Below are 26831 nucleotides of genomic sequence, written 5' to 3' on the forward strand. Positions count from 1 at the left end.
ATCTATAAATTGGGCATAATAAGACCTATATTATGTACTTCATGGTACTATTGTGAAGTGATTACTACTTTGGGAAAATCATGACTTAACTACCAACTTTCTCTCTCTCTCTCTCTCTCTCTCTCTCTCTCTCTCTCTCTCTCTCTCTCTGTGTCTGTGTCTGTCTCTGTCTCTCTCTGCCCCTCTGTTTCTGTCTCTCTCTTTGACTCCCATATCTATACCTCCGGGCTTAAATCTGTTTCTGAACCTTGGATTTGCATCTGTTTGCAGAACATTTCCACCTATGTGTTCCTGCCTTCCCATTTCCCCACCCTCTCAAAAAAAGAAACCCACTGTGTGTGTGTGTGTGTATGTGTGTGTGTGTGTGTGTGTGTGTGTGTATACTCAGTCTCCTTATCTTTAAAAAGGAGATAATAATGGTACCTATCTCTTAAGGGTTGTTGTGAGGATCAAATGACAATATTTGTAAAGCAATTTGCAATGCTTACAATGCTATATAAATGCTATCATCACCATCCTATTAGACTGAAAGTTCTATGAGAGTCTTATCTAAACATTCTCATCCCCTAGGGATCAACACACAGTGAGTATTTAATTAATATTTGTTGTTGAGTTTGAATTACTATTTACCTATCTGAAGGCTATAATTGAATCAAGACTTAATCTTGTATTTTCCAGAGTAGCCTCTCCGTATATACATTTCCAGATTATTTCTTTGGATCTCCTCTGCCTGCCTTGAGTATCTCAATCAGATGCTCAGGAGCACAGATCCACATTTTCATTGTTTTTTCTTTCCCTAGATGGGTCCTTTACATTTCATCCAGTAAATCATTGCTTAAATCCTTTTAGCAATTCAGACAATAAAAGTTGCTTACCTTCTGTCAGCTATTGGCAGGTTGAGAGGTATTACCTCAAAACTCCAGCCTACAACTGTGACATTTGGACATTTCCTTCCACCTTTGGTTGTGAGGCATTTAGAGTTAATATTTTATTTGCCTTGGCTCTTGCATTTGGGAGCACCACCCTCTGTTTCTTCAATTTCAATTTTTAGATTTATATAGCTAGTTTCCAAAGATTTCAAGGTGCTGTTTAAAAGCTAATAAGCAATGGTTATATTATAAATCTGGGGACTTGAAAGGATTTATAGAGTCAACTATAAATTACCCACAGAGAGATAATCTGGGGTTACTCTTGGAATCCCAAAGGGAGGCCTCTCATTTATTTAGAGCTTTCCCTATGGGCTCATCCTGTTTCAGATCTCACCTCTGGGAGCATGAAACTAGGAAGAGTGCAGTTAATTATGGATCTGTACATTTAATTGATAGCTTTGAAAACATCTTTGAAGTTGTGGGCATTGAAGCACCGTTAGAAGGAGCATTTTTGTTAAGACTTTCTAAACTCAAATGGAAATGATTTTGTGGCCTAATAGAAAAATGGGTAACCAAGTGACTGGCAACATTATGGTAACATCAGAACAGAGGGAAGGATCATATCACCTACCTAGTCTCACTTGCTGAAGTGGCCTTTAATCTTACTGCAGGGAAGGTTAATAAGAATCTATCTTTGGTCTCTAAAATACCCAGTTATATTCTGAAGCCTTAATCTTTATGTTGTTTTGTTTTATCCTTGTTATATACAATGATCCCTTTCACATTGCCGGGGTTTGGAGTGTGTCCCCCCATTTGGAAAATCCGCATAAAATTTTTTGGCCCTCCCTTCATACCAAAGAAGGTCTGGGCAGCTAGGTGGTACAGTGGATAAAGCACTGGCCTTGGATTCAGGAGGACCTGAGTTCAAATCCAGCCTCAGAAACTTGACACTAGCTGTGTGACCCTGGGCAAGTCACTTAACCCTCATTGCCCTGCAAAAAAAAAAAAAAAGAAGAAGGTCTGATTTTTTCCTTTTCTTTTATGGGGTGTTTACTGCACCTTATTGTAAAATTTGGGTTAAGTCTTTGGTCATAGGTTCTGTGCCATCTGCTGGCCTTCGCATGTTGTCTGTGGCTTCCAAAAAACTCCCCCCAAATTCCCCTTTAGTTTCTTATGCTGACCTGCGGTATATTGAACTGCAATGGGGAAAGTGGCAATGTGAAAGGGATTACTGTATTATCATAGTTAACCATGCTTTTCTTGATTTGCTTTTACATATACATATATATATATATATATATGTGTGTGGGTGTGGGTGTGTGGGTGTGTGGGTGTGGGTGTGGGTGTGGGTGTATGTATATACATAAATACATATATATATATGTATATATCGTAAATCAGTATGTAAGACCTATAAACATGAACTGAGCTATGTAATTTACTCATTTATGAAAGTCAGGCTGTAGGTTATTTTTAGTGTTTTGAGCTGGCATGGATGAAATGCAATATATTTCCTAGGACTGTTCAGGAAAATTTGTGATTCAGTAAAAATTAGAACTCAAATTTATTGGCATTAAGCCCTCTCTAATTTTCATCATGTTTGACATGTGTTGGCTGTTCTGCATGAAAAACTATATTAGTTTAAGATGTTGAGGCTTGAACAAGTCTAGAATCTCCCCTCACCCCATATACTGTTTTACTTTTTATGTATTTAGCAGAATTTGGGGCAGAATTTTGCATTCAAAATTTATGCAAAACATAATTTGTAGTGATCTTAATGTTTAAATTGTGAAAATTTTCTAAGTGGATTTCAAAAAGATCACAAATTGTGTGAAGTGTCTTTTAAAGATCAGATTTATGTTACATGTTCAACATGCTTTGTTCTCAGAATTTTTATGCAACTTTTTTTTTTCTAATAAGCTGAATTTAATGTGGATTTCCAATGGTGATAGTCTAATTCCCACAAGGAAAAAAAATATTCCATGAAAGTGACAAGGACATCGTTTTTGGCTGCTAGTCAAATTAAAAAAAAAAACAAACCTGCAATGTTTGAGCCACTGTATAATGATGTACAGCATTTTATTTTCCCATTTAATATGGATATGAAGGTATAGGATATTCAAATTTCAAAAAAAATAGTGCTTCCTGAACTCCTTTAAAAAATTAAATTAGGTCCATTAATTTGAGACTGTTCTTGGTTTGGGGCATTCCCAGTTTTCATTTTCTTTACCCATAGAAAACATTTTAATTTATTATTTTTATTTATCCATAAAACCTTTTAAAATTTACGTGTCTTTATGCTGTATTGGGAATTTAATGCATATTCTTCAGCATAACCAACCTCAGGGAATCTTCTTAATTCTTTTTTTTTTTTGTGAGGTAATTGGGGTTAATTGAGTCACCCAGCTAGTAAGTGTGAAGGGTCTGAGACTGGATTTGAACTCAGGTCCTCCTGAATCTAGGGCTGGTGCTGTATCCACTGCGCCACCTAGCTGCCCCTTAATTCAATTTTAATATAGTGAAAAAGTTTATACAAAATATGTCCACATAAATATTTCCTGTTTTCTTCTGTCTTTTTTTTTTTTGTTTTCCTCATCAGCAATGATACTGAAAATGGAGTGCATTTGAACATAATTAGCTTAACATTAACATCCTCCCAGACAGTTTCATAGATAACACGACCACCTGGCTGATCTAATACTAGGATTGTGTCTTTTCAACACCAGGGCTGACATAGATGGCCTAGGGTAGACAAACTCATGAAGACTAAATTACTAACTAGATACCATCATGGAAGAGGTACTGTAGGAAAAAAATTAATTTTCATATGCATGACATTAGAAATCCCCTCAAAACTCTCCATTATGGCATAAAGACATATTAATTTAAAAAGGTTTTATGGAGAAATAAAAATAATAAAATAAAAAGTTGTCTATGGCTAAAGAAAATAAAAGCTGGGAACACCCCAAACCAAGCATAGTTTCAAATAAATGGACCTAATTTAATTTTGTTTTAAGGAGTTCAGGAAACTCCCTTGACTATGTGATCTAGAAGTTGCACCAGTCTTCATGGATTAATTCATGAATTTGAGGCTTGAAAGTGATAACTTGCAACATAGATAAACAAATTTTTTTTTTTTTGGATGGGACCAGGTGCAAACACTTCTCCATTTGTCATGCCAGGTGTATTTGGTGAGAGGCAATGTCTGCACTGATCACAGGCTGATTCACTAACTTGGGGCAGTGTTGTACACAGTAGGGGTGTGAATGTATGTGTATTTAAGTAATCCCTACTCAGAAGCAGGAAAATGGGCTGAATTAGGTTTAATAATTTTTATAGGGAAAGTTTTACCACTTTTTCATGGGAGGTACTGTGAAGGGAATTGGTAAACAGAAGATAGAATACTGAAATGGGAATATGGCTCCAACCAATGCACTGCATGTCAAGCAAAGACTGACTACCATCTTTGGCACACTTAAAATCTATTTGAAGAGTTAGGCCTAATAAAAATGAAACATTTACTGAGTGTAATGGAACAGATAGATGGCACAATGGTTACAGCACTGGACTTGGATTCAGAAAGACTTCAATTCTAATTCTTCCCTAGACACATACTAGTTGGGTGAAACTGGGCAAGACATTTAACATTTTTGGACCTCAGTTTCTTCATCTGTAAAATGAAATTCTCAAGCTTGGTGGTCTCTTATTGTCCCTTCCATTTCTACATCTTTAATCCAGTGATCCTAAAACTATTTGTAATTAAGTTCTAAATTATGTGCTATGTACTTTGTCCTTTGTTTCTTCTCTCATTCACAAGAAAATTTCCAGGAATGATTTTTAATATACTCATTGCCTTTACTTCTTCTTCTCATGTACTTTCTAACCCTCTGTAGCCTGTGTTCTTACGTGATCACTCAACTAAAACTTCTTTCTCCAGAGTTATCTATGAACTATTTTTTTTTCAGGGCAATGGGGGTTAAATGACTTGCCCAGGGTCACACAGCTAGTAAATGTCTGAGGCTGGGTTTGAACTCAGGGTCCTTCTGAATCCAAGGCTGCTGCCTTATCCACTGCACCACCTAGCTGCCCCCTTCTGTGAACTCTTAAGAGCCAATTCAGATTTACTTTTCTTAAGCCTCATCCTCCTTAACTTCTATGTAATATTTGACACTGTCATCGATCACAGCTCTATTCCTGTACACTTTTCTAGTACAGTGTCTCACATATAGTCAACATTTAATCAATACATTGATTTAATCAATATATTGAGTCTCCCAATTTCTGTGACACTGTTCTCTGATTCTTCTACCCAGCTAACTACTTCTTCTCAGTCTATTTTACTGGCTCATTATCTCTATCATGTATATCACCTATCCATAGGTGAAAGCCAATGTTCTGTCCTCAGTCCTTTTCTCTTCTTTTTCTATAATCTCTCATTTGGTGACCCCATTGGTTCTCATGGGTTTAATTATCTCTAGAAAGATGATAGGGGCATCTTACAAATGTAGGGGGCAGTTAGAGCAGTAGACAGAGTTCTAGAAATAGAGTCAGGAAGGCTTAAGTTTAAATCTGGCCTTAGAAACTAATTGTATGATCTTGGTCAAATCACATCTGCTTGCCTCAGTTTCCTCATCTGTAAAATGAGAATAATAACAACACCTACCTCCCAGGGTTGTTGTCAGGATCAAATAAAACAATATTTGTAAAGTTCTTAACATAGTGCTTGGCTATAGTAGGCTCTATGTAAATGTTAGCTGTTATTGTTATTATTATTATTATTATTATTATTATATACATATCCAGTAGTTGTTTTTTCTGAATTCTAGTCTTGCACCACCAGAAGCTTGTTGGGTATTTTATATGAAATGTTCCAAAGACATTTCAAACTCAACATACCTAAAACAGAACTTATCCTCTCAAACACACCTCTTTTCTGAACTTCTGTATTTTTGTTGAATCACTTCCTTTCTGTACTCCCAGGTTTACAATCTTGGCATTATTTTAGACTTCCCGCTCTCCCTCAAACCATGTATATGAACAGTTGCCAGATCTTACCATTCATACCTTTACCATGTCTTTTTCATCCATACCCTTTCTACTCACACATCCTGGTTCAGGCCAGTAGCTTCATAATTGTCCTTCCTGTTGTAAAACTTCTCTATCCATCCTCCATACTGTCTCCAACTAGATTTTCCTTAAGTTGAAGCCTGATCATGTCACTCAATAAACCCTACTTGCTGAAATTCAGGGGTTCTCAATTACCTCTAGGATCTAATGTATCCTTGATGCCATTGCTCTGACTGATCCCCATAGGCAGGATGTACTCCCTTCTAACCTCTGACTCCTAAATCCTTTGTTTACTTCAAGAATTAGCTAAAGCACTATCTTCTAGTGTATCCTTTCCTGTTTGCACAAGCTACTAGCACCTTCCCTTTCAAAACTGCCTTGTATTTATTTTGCATATACTTATATATTTGCATATTATCTCTCCTCCTCCCACAAAAGAAAAGAATTAAGTTCTTTGAGAGCAGGGATACAAAGGTGGTTCTGTCTTTGTGTCCCAAGCTCCAAGCTGAGTAATAGTTTCCTAATAAATAATTGTTGATCAATTGGTGCGGATGAAAAGTTCAGAAAGAAAGGTAATAGGCAGTTAAGTGGCACAATGGATAGAATGACAGGCCTGGAGTCATACTGGAGTTCAAATTTGGCCTCAGACTGTTACTGGCTCTTTATGACCCTGGGGAGGTCACTTAACTGTTTGCTTCAGTTTTCTCATCCATAAAATGAGTTGAAGAAGGAAATGGCAAACCATTCCAGTATCTTTGCAAGGAATGCCCCTGCCCGCCACTAAATCAATCAATCAATCAATCAATCAATCAATCAATCAATCAATCAATTTGACTCTCCAGAGTTGGAAATGACTGAAAAAAACAATTAAACAACAACAAGAAATCTGAGGAGGAGTTTGGTGATTTGATCTAGAGCTTGAAGGATGGGTAGGGATTTTAAAAATTGAAAAGAGAGGGCCTTCCGGGGAAGGGAACAATATAACTGAAGGTACAGAGATTAAAATGCAAAGAATAATTGATGACTACTAGAGCATAGCATAGTCTAAATCACTTATAATAAGATAAATTTAAATTAAAATAATGCTGAGGTTTCATTTCACACCCAAGGAACTGTCAAAGATGACAAAAAAGTACATAATCAAAGTTGAAGGAATGGTGGGAAAACCCACCATTGAGTAGTAACTCAATTATAATCTAGGTGGAAATATGAATTCCTATAACCATTTTGATAAACAATCTAGAATTATGTGGGAATATTAACTAAAATCTTCCTCCTCTCTGAGGCTAAAATCCCATTATTGGGCATGTACCCCAAGGTGAGTAAAGGAACAAAGACCTGATATATACTAAAATATAGTAATATTCTTCATTTTAGCAATGAAATAGGCAAAGAGGGGAATGATTAGTAATTAAAGAATGGCTGAAAATTCATTACATGTATATAATGGATTATTATCATGTAGTAAGAAATTACAAATATGAAGAGAATATTGTCTTGAATAGCTTCACTGACCATTCTTTGGGGCAGTTAGGATAATACATTGACTCTGAAGTTGGGAGGACCTGAGTTCAAATCTCACCTCAGACACATGCTAGCTGTGTGACCCAGGGCAAGTCACTTAGCACCAATTGCCTTAAAAACATCTGGGGCCACCTCCAGTCATCCTAATTTATATCTTGCCACTGGACTCAGATGGCTCTGAAGGAGAGTGAGATTGGTAACCTTGCAGAGCCTTCCCTCACTTGAATCCAATTCAGTGTTAGTCATGACATCACCTGAATGTCATAATCCTCTTCAAGAACAAAGGGCAAACAACCACCATTCTTTAAGTGAATAGGAAATAATTTCTGGGGTGGAGCCAAGATGGTGGAGGAAAGGCAGTAAGCTCTCAGAACTCACGACACAATTGCTCCAAAAAAACCTACAAATAATGCCATAGGACAATTCCTGGTGTGAAAATATTTTACTGACTTGGGGGGACTAATCTAACTGGAGGACTAATCTGGGGACTTTTGACTGGCTGGCTATCTGACTGCTATTAATTTAATATGGGCCGTTTAAAAATTTCTCCACACTGCTCCCAAATTGATAAGCAAACAATTAAGAAACCTCTTAATTAAATAATCAAAGCAGAATTTATTTATAAAAGTAAAGGTAAGTGATAAGGGTTAAGAAATGCAAACAATACAACCTTTCTCCTCTTTTAATACAATAAGGGCCATTGCCACCTCTTGCCTTAGGGTATGCTCCAGCTTTCTCCTTCACTCTTTTTCTGCTTCACTCCAGCTTCCTTGCTTCACTTTCACTTCTAACTCCAGGCCCCTTTCACTTTGTCAACCTCCCTGAAAAGCCCCTTAGCATCCTCACCTCTGTTGCCAACCCCCTGGCATCTCTAGCGTCCCTTTCTCACCTACCTCTCCTCGTCTCTAGCCTTCTGGTGCTCTTCTTCCTTGCTCTTGGCCTTTTCTCTGTCTCTGTCAGCCCCTCTCTTTACACAGTCTCAGTCTCCTTAGCGTCCTTGTAGCAGCACCCCTTCTGTCTGTCCTCTTAATCTTCCAGCCTCTTCGTGTCCTCCTAGTCCTCCAGCATCCCCCCTCCACTGTCTCGATAGCTCCCCTTTATATATGTTCCTTCTCTCCCCTCAAACCTCGAGCTCTCTGCATCCCCACAAATGCCAAGCTAATCTGCCAGCCGCACTAGGGCTGTGCACAGCAGGGCTCGAGGGGCCGTGCCCGCTGCTCCATTCCTGGGAGCTCCCCACGGGCTATGCTAGGGTCTGGCAGGACAAGCCTGGGATCTCTGGGGCAGCTCCCCTCAGGGTGTAGGGAACTGGGGCTTTCCCCCCCCCCAGCTGTCTGACTTGGCATCCTGAAAAGCCCACGGGGCTTTTTTTTGGCTCAGCTGAAGTGGAGGGGGAGGGGTACCAGCCCCTCACACAGAAAAAAAACCTGAGAGCCTAAGGCTTTTTAATCTCAGCCCAAAGACAGGGTCCCCGAATCAAAATAAATGTCCACACTGGAAAAAGCAGAACCCACAAAAGAATGGACTGAGATCATTTTCCTGGAAAAGATGGCTTAAAAGGTTAGAAGGAGGGGGCTGGTGTGCCAGGGCTGGAGTGGAGGGCAAGCCTGTGGTCATGCTCACACAGTTCCAGTCCCAGGCAGGCTTTGCCAGAGAAAGAGACCCCCAGAGCCTCTGCATCAGCTACAGTGCCATTGTCTTCTGGAACTAAGCTCATGGTCTGGTGAGAGGGCTGAGCGATTGGCCAGGGGGAGATTACAGGGGTTTCTGCTGGCACTGAGGCAGAACTTGGATGTTTCACTCCTGCTGGGAACCTGGAAGTAGACTTGAGTGGTGGTGGTCCAGGTGGGGGAGGGATGCAAGCATGTAGGAGGTAACAACCACAGCACAAAATATTTTGCTGCGTGGTTAATTAACAAGTTGGTCTGGGGTTATCTATGGACCAGAGAACAGGCCAGGCAAGTGAAGAACATGTCCCGCTTTAAATCATCCCACTTTAGACCCCCTGAAGCTTGGAACAGTACATTCTGGAAACAGTGCCCCACTTTAAGAAGGTGTTAAAAGTCAAGTAAAAGATGGGCAAGATGAGCAGACAGAGAAAGATGCAGACCATAGAAAGTTTCTTTAGTAACAAGGAAAGATCGAGCTGCACCCTCAGAAGACAATAGAAACATCAGAGCTCCTACATCCAAAGCTTCCAAGAAAAATATGAATTGGTCTTATGCTATAGAAGTGTCCAAAAAGGACTTTAAAGATAAAGAGGAAAAAAAATGGAAAGAGAAATTAGAGTGATGTAGGAGGTTCATGAAAAAAAGTCAACAGCTTGAAAAGCCAAATTGGCCAAATGGAAAAGTGGGTACAAATGATCTCTGAAGAAAATCATTGCTTAAAAATTAAAATTGAGCAAGTAGAAGCTAATTTGTTTTTATTTATTTATTTTTTTTGGTGAGGCAATTGGGGTTAAATGACTTGCTCAAGGTCACACAGCTATTAACTGTTAAGTGTCTGAGGTAAGATTTGAACTCAGGTCCTCCTGAATCCAGGGCCAGTGCTTCATCTACTGTACCACCTAGCTGCCCTGAAGCTAATGACTTTATGAAAAATTAAGACACAATAAAGCAAATCCAAATGAATAGAAAAATAGAGTGCAATGTGAAATATCTCTTTGGAAAATAGATCCAAGAGAGATAATTTGGGGGCAGCTAGGTGGCGCAGTGGATAAAGCACTGGCCCTGGAGTCAGGAGTACCTGAGTTCAAATCCGGCCTCAGACACTTGACACTTGCTAGCTGTGTGACCCTGGGCAAGTCACTTAACCCTCATTGCCCCACAAAAAAAAAAAAAAGAGATAATTTGAAAGTTATTGGACTACCTGAAAACCATGATCAAGAAAAGATCTTAGACATCATCTTCTGAGTGAATAGGAAATGAAAAAGATTACTCTTCACTTGGTAGAATGGTGGTAGACAACAGAGGCAGAATACTGACTATATTGTCATACATAGACATTGCATCAAATACTTTTGCTTAATTGCTTTTCTTTTGTATAAGTGAGGGTTCTCTTTTGGGGGGTAGTTGCTTCAAGAAATAACTTATACATGAAAGGCATCAACATATTTTTTTAATGTATTGAATAAGACATATTCATAGAACACTGGGAAGCCCAGCCTAACCAGAGCCAAGGATGAATGTTAGCAAGTAATGGGAAATAATTTTTGTGAGAAATAGTAAGGAGACATTCGCTGGAAAGGTTGGGTCCAGGTTATTAAGATTTTTAAAAGCCAGAGGATTTTATAGTTGATGCCATAGGGAGCTACTGCAGTTTATCGACTAGGGGGCCGATATGGCCAGACCTGGACTTTAAGAAGATTAATTTGATAACTGAATGGAGGATACACTGTAATGGGGAACAGACTTTAGTCAGTGAGCCAACCAGCATTCTACTATGATAATCTGGGCATTAAGTAATAAGGGCCTACATCAAGGTGGTGGTGATGATGTCAGAGGAGAGAAGGGAGTATTTATGGGATAGGTAACAGAAGTAGAATTGGCAAAGGACTTGGCAATAAATTAAATGCGAGGAGCAAAGAGAGAGTTAAGAGTTGAAGATGACACCTAGATTGTGAGCCTGGATGACTGGGACAATGATAATCCTCTTTAGATTGGTAACTCCTCTGTAGCTTAGAGTTTTTGAGAATTGCTTGGGACAGTGAATGGTTAAGGGACTTAAGTATTTTCACATAGCTAAGATGTGTCATAGACAAGAATTAAATCTGCGTCTTCCCGATTCCAGGACCAGTCTTTTCTTTACCACACCAGGCAGCCTTACACATTGCCTTCAATAAATATTAATTTAATAAATATATTTTAGAATTTCTTATTGTTTGAATGCATCCCATAGCAATAAAACAGGAGTGTGTTCTTTATCTGGGAGACAAGAACTTTAGTCTAAATATGCTAAGGTAGCATGTTGTTAATCTCTAATTCTGGTGAGATGAGAAGATTTTTGGAAGACATTTGTTACCCATGAAATGACTTTTCTAAATGTAAAGATGATTGAATATTGAATGGATGAATGAAGGGTATTTTTTAACATTCTTTATGGAGACCTATTAGGCTAGATACTTATATGTCCAAATTGATTTAAGTAATGTCTTTCTTGAAAGCAGTGAAGTAGGCCCGATGACCTCCTGATATTTGATCTAACTCTGAAATTCTAATACATAAGAATCTGGTTGCACATACTTTCTCAAAGTGAACGTTTCTTCTTTTTTTTTCCCCTTGAGTTAAAGAATGCCAACTACATCCCCAAGAAAAAAGTTCATACTTAACAAAGCAAGACACATACTACTTAAAAAAGTTAAATATGTTTAAAACAGACAGATACAGAAATATTTTCTAATGGACAATTGATCCCTTATCATGTAACTAGCACAGTTATATAACTTCTAGAATATTGATTATCTCTCTAGACCTTGGTCCCTGACACCACACAGCTCAGACTTAACACAGACAAGTAAAGCAGGTACATTCTTTATGATTAGAGAGGACTCTCTTGCCGTTAGACTGTGCTAAATTGATGAGTTTTACAGCTTGACAAGAGAGCAAGTCATCACTGCCTAGAGGAAAACACTTAAATCATCGGAAGATGGCTATTCTGTTCTTCAGGAAAACTGATTTGACTGCTCTGGACTCTCCCTCCCACTCCCCAGATGGCAGGGTTAGTGTTGCTCTTGAAGTGACAGGTTCAACCCTAGGGGTGGGCAGGCTGGGCTGGGAGGTATACAGAAGGTGAGCTTGTCAGGGAAATTCAAGGAGCAGAATTGATTGGTTCTAAAGGGAATTCTAACCTGTCCTCCAGACTGAATCAGAAATAGTTACATTTCAAGGACTTGAACAATTACATTCAAGAGAAAGAGAAAAGAGGAAAAAAGGGAAAGGGGAAAGGGCTTGTACTTGGGCAGAAGGAAAAATAATTGAAATAGAAATTAAAGCAGCATCTTGGTTTATCTAGCTCTTCTGGGTCTGTTATTATTGAGGGAAATTATGAAAAGATTATATATCCCTTCATCCCTTGAACTTTTCTAGGACATTGGCTTTAATTCTGATTCATGGGGACTGAATTTTGTGAATTCTCAGTTCATTAGGGCCTGGGATAGGGCTTCAAGTTGTGATGTCATTGATAGAGGGAACTTGAAGGGGAGGAAACAGCCTTTTCCAAAGCAGCTCAGGCTTGAAAAGTTGAATGACTTGCTCAGGGTCATACAGCAAGGAGGTCAGGACTTGGAGGCTGACTATCCACTAGGTCGTGCTGTTTCTCTGTTTGGTATAATTCCAGAACCATGAGCAAGAAGCACAGTAATGGACTTCATGCTCTCCCCTCTAGGCTGGACAAGAAAGCTATCTATCCTGTTCTTATGAGTCTCCTGTAAAACAGTAGCACTTTTAATAAGAAGTGAGTTATTGGATAGTGTGAATCTGTAATGGACTTCAAATAGGGAACGTGCTCATAAAATGAGGACTTTTTCCTCCCTAGACTATCATTTATGTCTCAACATATAAAAGTGTTTTTCCGTCATTTTAAAACAGGATTTCTTTTTGCTGTTTGATGATACGGACTATGTTCAATGTAACTTAGGCATATTTTTAATTTATCTTAGGGTATTTAGCTAAAAGGCCATAAATAAATAAATATAGAATGGCTTCTCCATCGTGGATGATGCATTCTATCTAATGGTTTGTGTGAATAAAAGATTATGAAATTCCCATAGTAAAGATGAAAAGGAAGGATGTGAAATGAGTTTCATTTTCGTCTCCTCTTATTTTCTTGCTTTTCTCGCTTCTGTGCTCTTTTCTTCCATCCTTTTTTACTTTTACTTCCCAGACAGGGAGTAGAGAGCACTGGATAGGAGAAGACAGCAAAATGATAGAAACTGAACTAGCTTGCATTAGAAAGATTGAACTGAACCAGACTCAGGAGATTAAAGCTGCTAGTTTTCATTTTCTGATTCCCTCCTTGGTTATCTATTGCCAGGAAAGAGGTAATTAAAAAAAAATTTAAAAATTATCACGATTTTATTTTCATCATCTCTCATCTCTCTACTCCCACCATAAGAAAAATACAAATCAAACTCTTGTGACAAATATCCATTATTAATAATACCTGATTATCTGATGTTATCTTCACAATAATCCTTGGAAACAGGTGCTATAACTATCTGCATTTTACAGATGAGAAAACTGAGGCCAGAGATGTTAGATGATTTGCTCAGGGTTACACAAGTATCTAAGTATCTAAAGCTGAATTTGAACTCAGGTCTTCCTGACTCTAGGTCCTATCCACTGTGCCACGTAGCTACCTTTTGAGCAAATTAAATTCTCACTTAAGCCATGTAGAAGGTTGTCTCTACGATGCTGTTGTTACTATTTAATTGGTTCTTCTGACTTTGCTCACTTGACTCTTCCTACATAACAAAAATCTTCCCAGTTTTCTCCTAAGCTATTCTCACATTTCTTACAACAAAATAGGATTTTATTACATTGGTATACTGTTTGTTCAGTTATTCCCCTATTTCCAGGCACCCCCTTAATGTCCAGTTCTTTGCTGCTATAAAATAAGTTGTATGAATTTATATGTATGAACTAATTTCACTCCACCACCACTACATGAATGGATTTGTCTTTGACATAGTCCCCCCCTACTATTTGTCATTTTTCGTTTTCATCAACTTTGTCACTTTGATGAATATGAGGTAAAAGCTGAGTTGTTTTCATTTAAATCTCTCTAGTTATTAGTAATTTGGAGCAATTTTAAAATCTTTTGACTACTTGTCAGTTGGAGGAATGGGAATGAAGTGATTTTCAGAATAATATCTATGGGTGTTGAAATTCAGATTATCCCTCTTCCTTTTCTTCTAACTCTGTCTTCTCCTTTGGATTAAAACTCTACTCCCTAAACTTCATCTCAGGTAGATACTTACATTAGGAACAATGGGTACAAATTTTAGTGAAACAGATTTTGGTTTGGTGTAAGGAAATGTTTCCTAATCATTAGACTTGTCCAAAAAATGGAATAATTGCCTTCTGAGGTCTTCAGGGAGAGAATAGATGAGCACTTGTCAGTGATGCTTAGAGAATTTCTGTTCACATGTGTCAGAGAATCAAATGACTTCTGAGGTCTCTTTAGAGCACCCTGCACAAGAGATGGGAGGTAGCATGTTGTGAGTGAGCCAAACCACCCTCAGACCTTGATGGAAGCAGCTCAGGCCCCTGAATCTAAGAGCCTGGGAAATAGCAATATCTCCTAGGTTGTCAGACCTGCTTCCAACCCAGATCTTGTCTCACCATCACTGAGGGGAGAAACCATTGTGGAGAAGGAGTCCACTCTCCTCATTACCACCAACATTAGCTGTTGTTGAGCTACCTCCAACAGGTGGAAAGTGCAGGAGTCCCAGGGGTGGCAGTCTCCCCCCTCTCCCATATCGCCAGTCCAGCTTCCAACTTGGTGGTGGCAGCCATACAGAGGCACCACATGTGGACAAGGAACCAGTTTCCCCCACCAATAGCCAAACTGCTAGCCCAAGGGAAGGCAAATTAGCCTAACTGTTGCAGCAAGGCTCTCTGAAGGAGAGACAGGTAGTAGTAACATGTTCTGGGTGAGTCAATACTCCCCCTCCCCCTATCCCAACCTCTACCATCTTGGCCACCATTTCCTCTCAAGCTCTGATGGAGATAGTCTAAGAGCCCAAACTTGAGACTTTGTAATAACAACACTTCTAACCCAGTGCCCTCATCGTAACTCTGGGAAACAACCCCTGGGAAGATGCAACTTGGCAACTGCCTCTGCAGGTCTTATAGTCACAGCTACTGAAGACTCGGCAAAGAAAGATCTGTCACCAAACTCTTTGGCACTGTCAAATGGTTCAACATTAGAAACTGATAGGATTTTAGCAGTGGAAATTACAGTAAAGAAGAGACATTATCATCTGTTTTGCCACTGCACTATGTATGGGACTTTTCCACCTGACTTGCAACTGAAACTTTCCATATGTGTTGTCTCTCTCATTAGAATGTAAGCTCCTTGGGGCAGCTAGGTGGCGCAGTGGATAAAGCACTGGCCCTGGATTCAGAAGGACCCGAGTTCAAATTTGGTCTCAGATACTTGACACTAGCTGTGTGACCTTGGGCAAGTCACTTAACCCTCATTGCCCTGCAAAAAACCAAAAACAAAGCAAAACAACCCCCCAAAAGAATGTAAGCTCCTTGAGAACACTGGACTATCTTACTTTTCTATTTGTATTCTTAACATTTATTGCAGTGTTTTGTATATAGTAAGTGCTCATTAAATGATTTCATTCATTCATTCAGGCACTGAGATTTTTTGATATGTGATTAAAGTTATTCAAACTAATATACTAACAGGACCATTGCTTCCATGGAATGGGGGCGGGGGAAGGATTTATATTCCAAAAGAGCAATTTGCTAAATTAAATGGATATTCAATGGGAATACTGGTGGGATTTGGTAGGGAATGTGACTTTGGAGTAAGATTTCCTTGCCTATTTCATTTCAGTTTCTACGCTCCACATACCTCCTTCCCACCCTCTCCTAACTGTCATTGTAAAGTATATGAATCCAACTTAATTCAGGAAATCCTGTATTAAGTATTCACCTTGTGTAATGTACTCTGCTAGGTGATTGAAGATAATTTTTTAAATTGCCTGTTCTCAAAAAGCTTATATTCTAGTAGGCAGAGTAGCATATAAACAGAGAAAATATAAGATCATTAGTTGAGTTGGAGAGATATAACAACTAGGGTAGGAAAGATTTCCTCTTGAATATGGGACTTGAACTGAGCCTTGAAATAAGTTGGAGGTTAAAAGGGTAGAAGTTAGGAGGTAGTACATCCCAAACATTGTGGACATGCCTGTTCAAAAGGATGAAGGGAGATGAGTTGCTAAATTCAGGGGAAAGAAGTCCATTTTGCTTGTTATATAGAGGACATTAATAGCAGTGATAACAAGTAAATCTGGAAGCCAAATATACTGAAGCCAAATTGTTCATGGCTTTAAATTCTAACCTAACAGATTAATATTTTATCCTAGGGATTTTTATGAGACAAGAAGATTCTTTGCAGGGGAGGGTCATGTTCAGATTTATTTTTAGGAAGATAATCTTGGTGTTTTGTGGAGGCTATATTAGAAAAAGTAGAACCTAGGAGTAGGGAGACCATTGAAGAAGATATTCACAGGAAAAATGGGTGTCATCAGCTAAGGTAATCGTCATATGAGTGGAGAGGGAAATAAGAAATATTGAGAAACAGAATTGATAAGACTTGGAAATTTATTGGATGTGAAAATTGAGAGAGAAGAGTCAAAGATGACTCTAAGGTTATAAATTTGGATGATCAAAAGTATGCTTGTTATTTCAACTAAAAAAGAAAGTTTTGAGGGAGATGGGTTTAAGTGAGGAAAACTGCATTCCCCTTTAAGTACACTGAGTTTGAGCTCCTGGGAAACATCCGAATGGTACTGTTCAGCAGATACTTTGTGGCATGGGACTCCTGTGGAAAACTAATGGCTGAGTTGATAGATTTGGTTGATAACTACATCTGATTGATAACTAAACTCATGAGACCTGATAAGATTACCAAGAGAGAAAGTTTAGAGAATAAAATGGAAGAAAGACTGAACCTTGTCAGATAACAACATTTAGGAGATTGAAAGGGGGATGATGATGCAAAAAGGAGACTGAAAAGGAGAAATCAGGTAGATAGAAGAACCAGCAAAGAAGAGGACCAAAAGAGACAAGAAAGAAAAGAGTATCCATAAAGGAGTGGTGGTCAACTATGTCAGAAACTAAAGAGAGAAAATAAGATTATTGCTTTTTGTAAATTATATTCTAATCTTTCCAGAAGACTTGAAAGAATCAACTGAAATTAATCAAAACAATTATTTAACTTATCAAAGTTTTAGGATATGAAATAAATCCACATAAGTCACCAATATTTCAGTTTTAAAAGAACCCAGCATGAAAAAACAGAAAGAGAAAATGCATTAAAATAATTGCAGGATGTATAAAATATTTGGGTGTCTATCAAAATGCACCTAGGAATTATATGAATGCAATTACAATAAAAAACTAATAGCCAGTGTAGTCAACAAACCCAAATCCTGCAGACAAAGTTACAGAAATAAAGGACTTAGATAATTTGAGATCTATTGATGGATCATAAGTAGGTTGAGCCAATGTAATAAAATGGCAATGCTACCTAAATTTATTTAGTTATTTAGTATCATACTAGTCACACTACTAAGGAAAAAATGTTTAGAAGAAGAAAAATCTCAAGGGAAACAATGAGGGAAAAGTGAGAAAAAAGAGACCTAGCAGTACTATATTTTAAACTATATTACAAAACAGTAATGGTCAAAACAGGGGAACTTGGGTGGCACAGTGAATAGAGTGTTGGGCCTGGAGTAAGGAGGACTCCTTTCTGTGAGTTCAAATATGACCTCAGATACTTACTATTTGCGTGACCCTGGGCAAGCTTGCCTCAGTTTCCTCATCTGTAAAATGAACTGGAGAAGGAAACAAATTACTGTAGTATTTTTGCCAAGAAAATGTCAAATGCAGTCACAAAGAGTTGGTCATGACTGAAAATGACAGAACAACAACAAAATAGTCAAAATAATTTGAATTGGTTCAAATATAGAGAAGTTGATAACTGGAACAAATTAGGTCCACAAAGAAGAAAAGGGGAAGGGAACAAACATTTCATAATTACCTGTTATCTGCCAGGCACTATTCTACTTTCTTTACAAATTTTATTTAATTTGATTGGTACAACATCTTTGCAAAATAGGTACTATAATTATCTCCATTTTACAATTAAGGAAACTGATATAGACAGAGGTTAAGTAACTAGCTGAGGGTTACATTATAAGTATCTCAAGCTGGATTTGAACTTGAGTCTTCTTGACTCTAGACCCAGTGCTCTATCCACTGTATCAAAAGAAAATAGCAGGCAGTGTAGTCAGTAAACACAAAGACTTCAGACAAATGGTTAAGCAATCACTATTTGAAAAAAAACCTGCTGGGAAATTGGAAATTAATGTGACAGAAATTAATCTTAGACTAACACTTCACCCCATATACCAAGGTAAGCTTTAAAAAAGGATACATGTGGTAGAGCTATGAACTGATCCAACCATTCTGGAGAGCAATATGGAACTATGCCCAAAGGGCTATGGGCCTGACTACCTTTTACTCTCTTTTTTCCCCTGTCCTCCAGTGGAAATACTAGTTTATGATGAAATGGTTACACTAAAAAGTACAGAGAAATCAAGGAATTATCCATATTATCATACGCCTTTATTATGCACATTTATATCAATAATTTATAAAATAATAAGTTCTTATTCTGACACATATTATGCATTTGACCCTGAGTCACCATTATGTTATAATTCTCCTCAGGCTGTAGTTCAGAGGATTACAGTAGTCTACACTTCTTTGTCAAATTATGAAGAGCCCTTAGACCTCCCTTTTAAATTCCATAGTTCCATTATACAATAGTTCTTTCTGCAATACCCTGCTCTCTCTCTGCAGAATCTTGCCCTTTGTACACCTGAATCATTCTTCAGTTAAAGGGAGCTCTATTTAGAACAAGTGTAGGTAGAGGCAATGTGGCCTATTTGATAAATAGCTGATCCCAGAACTTGGAGCATTTGGGTTAAAGTCCTGTCCCTGAAACATGATGGTTGTGGGAATCTATGCAAGTCACTTAAACTCTCCAGCCTTTAAACAACTCATTACATCTCTGCATTGAAGAGAAGGTGCTGGTCTGCATTGGTAGAATTAGTTCCTTCCAAGGTACTGCCTATACCACTAAAATAAAATCTCAGTGGAAGAGTAATAGGAAAGGGACGGGACCTATGATGTTTTTGGGACTCCAACGTTAGGAAACTTCTGACAATTTATCACTAGCTGTCTCTTTTGCAATGATCTCAGAGAGTTGCCTAGGACACTGAGAAGTTGAGTGACTTGTCTCAGAGTCCATAAAAACAGAACCAATATGTATTAGAACCATGAACTTGGCTTTGAATTTGGTGCTCTATTTCATTACCCATATGGTAACAGCAATGATTGCAGCAATGACAACCACAACAACATAAATATTTTAAAAAATGCCAGTTCTCTGTGGGTAAGAATTTTCAACTTGTCATTTCTTTTTTCCCTTTTAAATAGTATTTTATTTTGTCTAATAACATGTAAAAACAATTTTTAACATTCTCTTTTTTAAATAAAATTTTGAGTTGCAGGTTTTCTCCCTTACTTCCTTCCTTAAGTCAGTAAGCAATTTGATATAGGTTATATATGTGCAATCATGCAAAACATATTTCCATATTAGCCATGTTGTGAAAGAAGAACAAAAGGAAAAAAAACCCACAAAAATAAAGTGAAATTGGTGTGCCACCTTCTTCAGCTTGTCATTTCAAAAAGTATTTTAATAATTGTTATAAATTGGTGTTGAACACAGGACCCTGCACGTGGCAGGTACCTACTAAAGGTTTATTGATTTATTGTCTTTTTAGGGATCTCAAACTCTCACCCTGCAGCTTTAGCCTACATATAGGCCCTCAATTATATACTAGAACCTTTTCTTCATAGATGACTAGAGAGGGTGTCCCAAAAGTCTTAGTGCAGTTTAAAGTTATTAAAACTTAAAAGTGCATGGAGACTTTTGGGATGACCTGCGTTTATTAAGGTGAGTTAAGAAGTCTTATAAAGAGAAATAACAGTTGAGCTCACAGAGCTGCAAATATATTGATGATAGAAACTTAAAGCAAACATACAATTTGACTTCGGGGCTATAGTTCTAGTGCAAACACCTTGTTTTGTAGACAGGGAAACAGGCTCAGAGAGGTGATTGGACTTGCCTTCAATTTGAGATAAAAGTTTCACCCCACTGTAGAAGGCTATTTCATTTTCTAAAATGGAAACAATCCAGGCTCAGAAGAAGTAAAAGAATAGTGCAAGGTCATAAGCCTTTAGGTGTTAGCCTAAGGACCTCTCGAAGACCAGATCTATATATCAAACTGTCCCTTTAGCAGCATTACTTGATAGGAACTGAGGGGCCTGTTAAGATCTCATTAGACCTTTGTTGACCCCCTACCCCCATCCCAATTTAGCAGCTGCCCTCCAGGTGCCAGGTTTTTTACTCATCAGGGATGTATATATGCCTATGTCACATATGATAACCAGTACTGGTAAATTCAATACGACCAATGCAAAAAAAAGGCTTTTGTCAGCTGGGTACCAACAATTAAATACAATTTATATATAATCCCATCTATCAAATAGCTCCCTGGCATTAATTACTGTGGAATTAATTCATATTATTTTTTTCTGCCTCAAGAGGGATTACAACAAATGTTAGGATGTAATAGACTAAATTGGTGGGGATTACTCTAGTGTAACCACCTAATAGATTTAACAAGGACGGATTATTATTTACGATACCCCTAGCACCACTAAAATAACTTCTAGCCTTTAATTCTCTGTGTGTCTTGGTGAGTGAGGTCTTGGGGAACCAGTTATCTTTTACACAAGAAAAAAAAAGCCAACAAAAAACAAAACATCCAATTACATAAGGTTTATCTCTATTAAAGTCCTACTTTAATTTCTGATCTCATAATGAGTGTGACTTTGGCTTTTCTAAGGCAATACCAGTAGATTAGAAGTTCTCAGAAGCAGTAGCAGGCTGAAAAGTCTTTAAGGATGAGCCCAGGGACAGAATGTATCTCTGTTTACTGCTGATTATTTCCAATTTATCCTGAATATAGCTTGTTTGTATATAGTTATTTGCATTCTGTCCTCCCATTAGCTCCTTTGAGAGCTTACCTTTCTTTGTCAAGAAAGTGGCTGGTTGACAGTAGACATTGTAGGCTGGCATATTAGGCACTCACTGTAAGTTCCTTGAAAATGACTGGCTCACGGTAGGCACTTAAATATTAATTGACTTACTGACTAAACCTGGCTAAATTTGAAGGGATTGAGTACTAAAGGGTTTGCCACTGGGTGATGCATTTTTTTTTTCTTGCTAAAGACTAAGGTTTGGACAGGTAAAATCTGCTTTATGAAATTGCAATCCTTGAAGCATTAAAGGCCTCAAAGTTTTTGCATCAGATATATGAGTCGGTTTCCACCTTAAAGAACCTGTTGAGGGGGGCAGCTATGTGGTGCAGTGGAAAAAGCACCGGCCCTGGATTCATGAGGACCGGAGTACTTACTAGCTGTGTGACCCTGGGCAAGTCACTTAACCCTCATTGCCCCACCAAAAGAAAATGTTGAATTTTTCAGCTTCCAAGGAAATGGAAGGGAAGAAAGAGTCATTTGTTGACTTCCAGCTTCATCAGAATATATCCAAATTGGTCTTGTTAAGGGACCTCTGAAAAGACTGAAAGAGAGACTTGGGTATATCAGGTCAGGTACTTCCTGAACTCTAAATTTCGCCAAAGGAAACCCTAGTAGCCAATAAAATCTCTCCTCCTTTCTTGTCCATCTCCTCTCCCATCCAGTAGGGAATAGAAGATATGATAGAGCTGATGATTCGGAAGCCCATAGACACAGCTCCCTGCACTTGGTACATCATGAAAACTGACACTGTCTTATACTGAAAACTACTATTTTCAATTCAGTACTATTATAAAATGTAAATTTATCTGAGTAGAAAGGACACTGTATATTTGAGACAATGCAGACCAAAAATAGTAGTTTCAATGATGAAATTTATTGATTTCATGGCAGTTTGACTCCTGATCGATCGATCGATCTATCTATCTATCTATCTATCTATCTATCTATCTATCTAAGCTTAGAGATATGCCTATGATATTCTTTTTAAAAATAATTTTAGTGATATTTTGGGGTTTTATATCACCTTTTTCTCCAAATGTATCACTCTTCTCTTCCATGTTCTGAGAGCCATTCCTTATGAAAAAATATGAAGAGAAATAAAAATGTTTATCATTTATTTAGTATTTAATTTCCCCCAATTACATATAAAAACAATTTTTGCATTCATTTTTTTAAAAAAATTGAGCTCTAAATTCTCTCCTTCCCTCCCCACCCCATCACTTAGAAGGCAAGCAATTTGATATGTTATACATGTGTAGCCATGTAAAATGTATTTCCATAGTAGTCATGTTATAAAAGAAAACATAGATCAAAAAACCTTAAGAAAACTAAAGAAAGCAAAATATGTATTCTTTGTTCTATTTGTCTTGGTTAACGATTATTTCTAAACACTTTGATGTTATATGCAGTATTCCACACACATAAGCTTGGGGAGAGAAGCATTGGGAAATTGTCTTCCATATCTCTTTATCATTTTTTGATTGTTTTGTTCTTTCCATTTATAATTTTGTAGTTATATATGTATGTATACCCATACACACATAAATATATATTTTTATCAGGTTATTGTAGTTTATCTTCACAACTAAAACTGGGGCATACATAATGGAATTTTATTCTCTTTTTGTTTTCTTTTAAGATAAAGCAATTTCAGTCTCCACAAACATAGACTAGGGAAACCTCTCTGCACTTTTTGCCTCAAGCCACCATTCATCATGGATTCTCTGGGAGTGTACTAATTTCTAGAAAATAAACTACTTTCCATGAGGCTTTTTAAAGAAATATTTGTCAAGCCACGTCTTTTGGTTCAGGAAATATGGTCACCATCCATATCCCCCAGTACAATGGATCCTGCCAGGAATATTGGCAGACACATATTTCCATTCCATGAATGTAGTAGCTTTGACTTTCCATACAGTCGTAAGACAGATTCACAATAGACCAAATTACCACCCTAAAAAGTCCTCAGAAACTTGGACTTATGAAAAATAATCTTTCATTAGATAACTATGTTTCCTAACACTCACACTTGAGGGAATTCAGTTAAAGAGCTGCTCCAGGGACAGTTCTAACTGCTTTGTCAAAATGGAATTCTGAATTCTATAACTGAATAGAACAGTGCTAGAAATTACATTCCACTACTTCAAGATCTAGAAATTAGCGGAGCAGCTCTAGCTGTCGAGGAAGGAGAGACATATTTGCCATTATCAGTGTCATCCTTGTGGGCCCTTCCTCAACCAGTAGGTTAAATCTGCCAGAAAAGGCAGTTTTGATGGAGAAAATAGCTGGAAGAAGAAGGTTTCACAAAAGTACAGAAGAAAAGTTAGAAAGGGATAGGAAGAAACCAGACAGACCCTGTAAGTTGATTTCTACTTCTGTGGGAATGCTTCCAGGGCAGTGTTCTCCAAACTAGGGGCCACGGTTTTATCCCAAGGAGGCTGTTGTCTCACCTCAAGTGGTATGGGATCAATTAAAGCTTGGGAAGGTGAGTCACATCCCACTCTCCTTGTGATAGCCAGTCATGGACCTTATCTTCATCACTAGTACTGGGTAAGGTCCCTACTTCCTCACTTCTGCTCTGGGTATTGCCTCCCTCCAACCCCCAGAGCAGTTATCAAGAAATCAAGTAAGTATTTTTAAGTGACAACTATGTGCTAGACACTGTGTAAGACATTGGGGACAGGAATGCAATGAATGAAACAATCCCTGCTCTCAAAGAGATTGCAATCTAAAAGGGGAGAGAAAGTGCATATGTAATTATATGAAGAATAAATCTAAACAGAATTAATACAAAGTAGTCACATCCAGGGTATTTAAGAAGGGAGCTGTCTATGTGATTTGCCTTAGTTACAGGTAGGTCCATGCAACTCTCTTATTCAGTAAATTCCAATGATTCCCTATTGACTTTAGGTTAAAATGCTGGTTTCTTATCCTATTAATGTTTTTGTGTGATGTAATTTTACAACAGTCAAATTTATTAGCACAGTTATTATAATTTATAAATAATTAAATATACACATATCAGGGGTACATCCCCATTTCATTTAAAAAGAAGACTGATGCAGATGTGATCAAAAGAGTTCAGATGCTCCTGCTTTAGGAGACTTGGGAAATGGCAATTTTTTGTTCATGTTTATTTGTCTTAAAAAGTGGTCCAACGGAAATGCATCCTCTGACATGGACCAATTGGCTCTTGTTTCCACCTAGATCCTGGATCTTTTCTCTTGTTTGTGTTTTGTGGTGGATGGTGTTGGGTAAACTGAGGCTTGATTTAAAGCAAAATGTCCTTAGGACGAGATCTGACTCCAAAGCATCATGGGCTGCCTCAGGAGGTAGTGGGCTTCACTTGTCTGCATATCTTGGGTGATCATTTGTTCAGAATGTTGAAGGAGTGATTCCTAGTAGCATATGGGTTAGACTAGATGGACTCTGAGATCATGCGATTTTTTTTTTTGGTTCTATTAATCAACCAGTCAGCACTAATTAAGCATCTGCTGTGTGTTAGGCACTGTGCTAAGCACTAGAAATACAAAAAGAGGCAAAGGACAGTTCTTGCCCTTGAGGAGATCACAATTGATGCTTCAGACATTTAGACAGAATGTAGAGAAGAGAGAAAGAAGTTGAGAGGTAATTGCTATAAGACTGAAAAGGAATATATAGACTGGGTTTCTTCTCCCAGCCTGTAGCATCAACTATTACTTAAAGAAAAATGTCCTATATGTACTTATCCTCTCTGGGCTTCATTTTCCTCACCTGTAAAATTTGGTTAATGGAGTCATAGTGTCATGAGAGGATCAAATGAAACAATGCGTATGGAACTTATTGAAAACTTTAAAGTGTCATAAATGTTGCCCACCACCCCCACGTGTCCTCCCCCTCTTCTCCTCACTCCTCCTCCTTATCCTGCTCTTCCTCCTTCTGTTTGAAATGCTTAACTCCCCATCTTCTGTATTAAAAATAATAAAATGGGGGCAGCTAAGGTGGTACAGTGGATAGAGCACCAACCAGCCCTGGAGTCAGGAGTACCTGAGTTCTAATCCGGCCTCAGACACTTAACACTTACTATCTGTGTGACCTTGGGCAAGTCACTTAACCCCAATTGCCTCACTTTAAAAAAAAAAAAAAGAGAGGGGCGGCTAGGTGGCGCAGTGGATAAAGCACCAGCCTTGGATTCAGGAGTACCTGAGTTCAAATCCAGCCTCAGACACTTACTAGCTGTGTGACCCTGGGCAAGTCACTTAACCCCCATTGCCTGCAAAAAAAAAAAAAAGAAAAGAGAGAGAGAGAGAGAGAGAAATAATAAAATAATACCAGAGGGCTATATTCCATAACATCTATAGTCATTGGAAACTTCTGGTCTTAAAGACTTGTTGACACTGAAAGTGATGTACCCAGGGTCACAAAACTCATGTGTAAAAAGAAGGGTTGAACTAGATTGCTCCAAGGACCCTCCAAGCTTTTGATCCAGCATTATGTAATCATATGCTACTTGTTGTCTATTTATAGAGTTGCTCAGGACACTAAGAGGTTGTCATTTGTCCAGGGCCCCACAAGTACCATGAACTTTACTGTGGAATGAATTAGTGGAGGTGGCATTTGCAATAAGATCTTCCAGACTCCAAGCCTGACTTCTTCTTGTTATAGGATAGGGACTGGAACTGTCATTTCATTGGTTCAGGAAATTCCCTGAAGTTTCCTTTCTCTGCACTTCTAAAGTGCACTTTCTCTGCAGCCTCTAAAGAAAATGGAGAGGTTAATCACATAGCCAGTATGGCTTTGAATATATAGAAAACAAGGAGGAGTGTCTTATTCTGTGATACTTATTGTGGGAAAGCAGATTGAAAATTATTTCTAAAGCTCTAACCCTAAGACACCACACCCAGAAAACTGCTATTCTGCAGTCTTATGTTGCTTTACTTTTAAGCCACTGATGTTATTACACGAAAAAGAAAACTGCAACTAACAAATAGCTATACTGTAGTGGGATATTTCTAGATATTGTGTCTCATCCCCATGTGCTTGTGAGTGATCCTGGCTTCTTTAAGGTCATACCAGTAGAGTCCAACTTTTGCTAAATTTTGCCAGGCTGGAAAGGTTTTGAATATAGACCCCATGATTAACACTATCTGTCCTCTGAAAACCAGACAAGCTTGTTATCATGTAGGTCACAGGATAGTATTTGTTTTTTTTTTTTTTTTAATTTTCTTTTTTGCCACAACAGCTCTGTAACATCATCTTCAGAGTTTCCAGAGAAGAGTTGTATGCTATGGCTAGATACAGGGTGTACCAATACTTAAGAAAGGCCTGTGGGCTTTTGGTATTTTTTTAAACCATTCTATTATTTCTGAAATGTCTTTGATAGAAGTGAGATTAAATAAAATAAGATTTATACTTTTGTGATTACATTGTGTGTGTGTTTATGCTTTTCGTCCTTTGTTGAAACAGAATCTCTCCA

The 26831-nt window shown here is 38.0% G+C and overlaps 1 protein-coding gene across 2 annotated transcripts in view; it reads left to right on the forward strand.

The window, feature by feature from the left end:
- The window catches only part of TRHDE (thyrotropin releasing hormone degrading enzyme), a 516103-nt gene that overhangs the window by 321785 nt on the left and 167487 nt on the right, over nucleotides 1-26831 (forward strand). The window lies entirely within an intron of this gene.

The sequence above is a fragment of the Dromiciops gliroides genome, chromosome 5, assembly GCF_019393635.1.
Source record: "Dromiciops gliroides isolate mDroGli1 chromosome 5, mDroGli1.pri, whole genome shotgun sequence".
NCBI classification, from domain to species: Eukaryota; Metazoa; Chordata; class Mammalia; order Microbiotheria; family Microbiotheriidae; genus Dromiciops; species Dromiciops gliroides.